Source organism: Antennarius striatus, unplaced genomic scaffold, assembly GCF_040054535.1.
Source record: "Antennarius striatus isolate MH-2024 unplaced genomic scaffold, ASM4005453v1 scaffold_26, whole genome shotgun sequence".
Taxonomy (NCBI): domain Eukaryota; kingdom Metazoa; phylum Chordata; class Actinopteri; order Lophiiformes; family Antennariidae; genus Antennarius; species Antennarius striatus.
In genome coordinates this window covers 630261-634221 of record NW_027172338.1, presented here as the reverse complement: position 1 = coordinate 634221, position 3961 = coordinate 630261, and positions in this window count along the sequence as shown.

Here is a 3961-nt window from a genome sequence, read left to right as displayed (position 1 = left end):
TGCGCTCTACCATTGAGCTATGAGCCACTCCTGCCCAAAGGCAGTACTGGAGGATGTATAAGACATCACCATTTCATAATGACACACATTCATTTCACAAAATATCAAAACAACATCTGAACTGTCTGTCTGTCTGTCTGTCTGTCTGTCTGTCTGTCTGTCTGTCTGTCTGTCTGTCTGTCTGTCTGTCTGTCTGTCTGTCTGTCTGTCTGTCTGTCTGTCTGTCTGTCTGTCTGTCTGTCTGTCTGTCTGTCTGTCTGTCTGTCTGTCTGTCTGTCTGTCTGTCTGTCTGTCTGTCTGTCTGTCTGTCTGTCTGTCTGTCTGTCTGTCTGTCTGTCTGTCTGTCTGTCTGTCTGTCTGTCTGTCTGTCTGTCTGTCTGTCTGTCTGTCTGTCTGTCTGTCTGTCTGTCTGTCTGTCTGTCTGTCTGTCTGTCTGTCTGTCTGTCTGTCTGTCTGTCTGTCTGTCTGTCTGTCTGTCTGTCTGTCTGTCTGTCTGTCTGTCTGTCTGTCTGTCTGTCTGTCTGTCTGTCTGTCTCGAACCACCGATGCCTGGGCAGTCTGCTCTCAAAACCTGCGCTCTACCATTGAGCTATGAGCCACTCCTGCCCAAAGGCAGTACTGGAGGATGTATAAGACATCACCATTTCATAATGACACACATTCATTTCACAAAATATCAAAACAACATCTGAACTGTCTGTCTGTCTGTCTGTCTGTCTGTCTGTCTGTCTGTCTGTCTGTCTGTCTGTCTGTCTGTCTGTCTGTCTGTCTGTCTGTCTGTCTGTCTGTCTGTCTGTCTGTCTCGAACCACCGATGCCTGGGCAGTCTGCTCTCAAAACCTGCGCTCTACCATTGAGCTATGAGCCACTCCTGCCCAAAGGCAGTACTGGAGGATGTATAAGACATCACCATTTCATAATGACACACATTCATTTCACAAAATATCAAAACAACATCTGAACTGTCTGTCTGTCTGTCTGTCTGTCTGTCTGTCTGTCTGTCTGTCTGTCTGTCTGTCTGTCTGTCTGTCTGTCTGTCTGTCTGTCTGTCTGTCTGTCTGTCTGTCTGTCTGTCTGTCTGTCTGTCTGTCTGTCTGTCTGTCTGTCTGTCTGTCTGTCTGTCTGTCTGTCTGTCTGTCTGTCTGTCTGTCTGTCTGTCTGTCTGTCTGTCTGTCTGTCTGTCTGTCTGTCTGTCTGTCTGTCTGTCTGTCTGTCTGTCTGTCTGTCTGTCTGTCTGTCTGTCTGTCTGTCTGTCTGTCTGTCTGTCTGTCTGTCTGTCTGTCTGTCTGTCTGTCTCGAACCACCGATGCCTGGGCAGTCTGCTCTCAAAACCTGCGCTCTACCATTGAGCTATGAGCCACTCCTGCCCAAAGGCAGTACTGGAGGATGTATAAGACATCACCATTTCATAATGACACACATTCATTTCACAAAATATCAAAACAACATCTGAACTGTCTGTCTGTCTGTCTGTCTGTCTGTCTGTCTGTCTGTCTGTCTGTCTGTCTGTCTGTCTGTCTGTCTGTCTGTCTGTCTGTCTGTCTGTCTGTCTGTCTGTCTGTCTGTCTGTCTGTCTGTCTGTCTGTCTGTCTGTCTGTCTGTCTGTCTGTCTGTCTGTCTGTCTGTCTGTCTGTCTGTCTGTCTGTCTGTCTGTCTGTCTGTCTGTCTGTCTGTCTGTCTGTCTCGAACCACCGATGCCTGGGCAGTCTGCTCTCAAAACCTGCGCTCTACCATTGAGCTATGAGCCACTCCTGCCCAAAGGCAGTACTGGAGGATGTATAAGACATCACCATTTCATAATGACACACATTCATTTCACAAAATATCAAAACAACATCTGAACTGTCTGTCTGTCTGTCTGTCTGTCTGTCTGTCTGTCTGTCTGTCTGTCTGTCTGTCTGTCTGTCTGTCTGTCTCGAACCACCGATGCCTGGGCAGTCTGCTCTCAAAACCTGCGCTCTACCATTGAGCTATGAGCCACTCCTGCCCAAAGGCAGTACTGGAGGATGTATAAGACATCACCATTTCATAATGACACACATTCATTTCACAAAATATCAAAACAACATCTGAACTGTCTGTCTGTCTGTCTGTCTGTCTGTCTGTCTGTCTGTCTGTCTGTCTGTCTGTCTGTCTGTCTGTCTGTCTGTCTGTCTGTCTGTCTGTCTGTCTGTCTGTCTGTCTGTCTGTCTGTCTGTCTGTCTGTCTGTCTGTCTGTCTGTCTGTCTGTCTGTCTGTCTGTCTGTCTGTCTGTCTGTCTGTCTGTCTGTCTGTCTGTCTGTCTGTCTGTCTGTCTGTCTGTCTGTCTGTCTGTCTGTCTGTCTGTCTCGAACCACCGATGCCTGGGCAGTCTGCTCTCAAAACCTGCGCTCTACCATTGAGCTATGAGCCACTCCTGCCCAAAGGCAGTACTGGAGGATGTATAAGACATCACCATTTCATAATGACACACATTCATTTCACAAAATATCAAAACAACATCTGAACTGTCTGTCTGTCTGTCTGTCTGTCTGTCTGTCTGTCTGTCTGTCTGTCTGTCTGTCTGTCTGTCTGTCTGTCTGTCTGTCTGTCTGTCTGTCTGTCTGTCTGTCTGTCTGTCTGTCTGTCTGTCTGTCTGTCTGTCTGTCTGTCTGTCTGTCTGTCTGTCTGTCTGTCTGTCTGTCTGTCTGTCTCGAACCACCGATGCCTGGGCAGTCTGCTCTCAAAACCTGCGCTCTACCATTGAGCTATGAGCCACTCCTGCCCAAAGGCAGTACTGGAGGATGTATAAGACATCACCATTTCATAATGACACACATTCATTTCACAAAATATCAAAACAACATCTGAACTGTCTGTCTGTCTGTCTGTCTGTCTGTCTGTCTGTCTGTCTGTCTGTCTGTCTGTCTGTCTGTCTGTCTGTCTGTCTGTCTGTCTGTCTGTCTGTCTGTCTGTCTGTCTGTCTGTCTGTCTGTCTGTCTGTCTGTCTGTCTGTCTGTCTGTCTGTCTGTCTGTCTGTCTGTCTGTCTGTCTGTCTGTCTGTCTGTCTCGAACCACCGATGCCTGGGCAGTCTGCTCTCAAAACCTGCGCTCTACCATTGAGCTATGAGCCACTCCTGCCCAAAGGCAGTACTGGAGGATGTATAAGACATCACCATTTCATAATGACACACATTCATTTCACAAAATATCAAAACAACATCTGAACTGTCTGTCTGTCTGTCTGTCTGTCTGTCTGTCTGTCTGTCTGTCTGTCTGTCTGTCTGTCTGTCTGTCTGTCTGTCTGTCTGTCTGTCTGTCTGTCTGTCTGTCTGTCTGTCTGTCTGTCTGTCTGTCTGTCTGTCTGTCTGTCTGTCTGTCTGTCTGTCTGTCTGTCTGTCTGTCTGTCTGTCTGTCTGTCTGTCTGTCTGTCTGTCTGTCTCGAACCACCGATGCCTGGGCAGTCTGCTCTCAAAACCTGCGCTCTACCATTGAGCTATGAGCCACTCCTGCCCAAAGGCAGTACTGGAGGATGTATAAGACATCACCATTTCATAATGACACACATTCATTTCACAAAATATCAAAACAACATCTGAACTGTCTGTCTGTCTGTCTGTCTGTCTGTCTGTCTGTCTGTCTGTCTGTCTGTCTGTCTGTCTGTCTGTCTGTCTGTCTGTCTGTCTGTCTGTCTGTCTGTCTGTCTGTCTCGAACCACCGATGCCTGGGCAGTCTGCTCTCAAAACCTGCGCTCTACCATTGAGCTATGAGCCACTCCTGCCCAAAGGCAGTACTGGAGGATGTATAAGACATCACCATTTCATAATGACACACATTCATTTCACAAAATATCAAAACAACATCTGAACTGTCTGTCTGTCTGTCTGTCTGTCTGTCTGTCTGTCTGTCTGTCTGTCTGTCTGTCTGTCTGTCTGTCTGTCTGTCTGTCTGTCTGTCTGTCTGTCTGTCTGTCTGTCTGTCTGTCTGTCTGTCTGTCTGTCTGT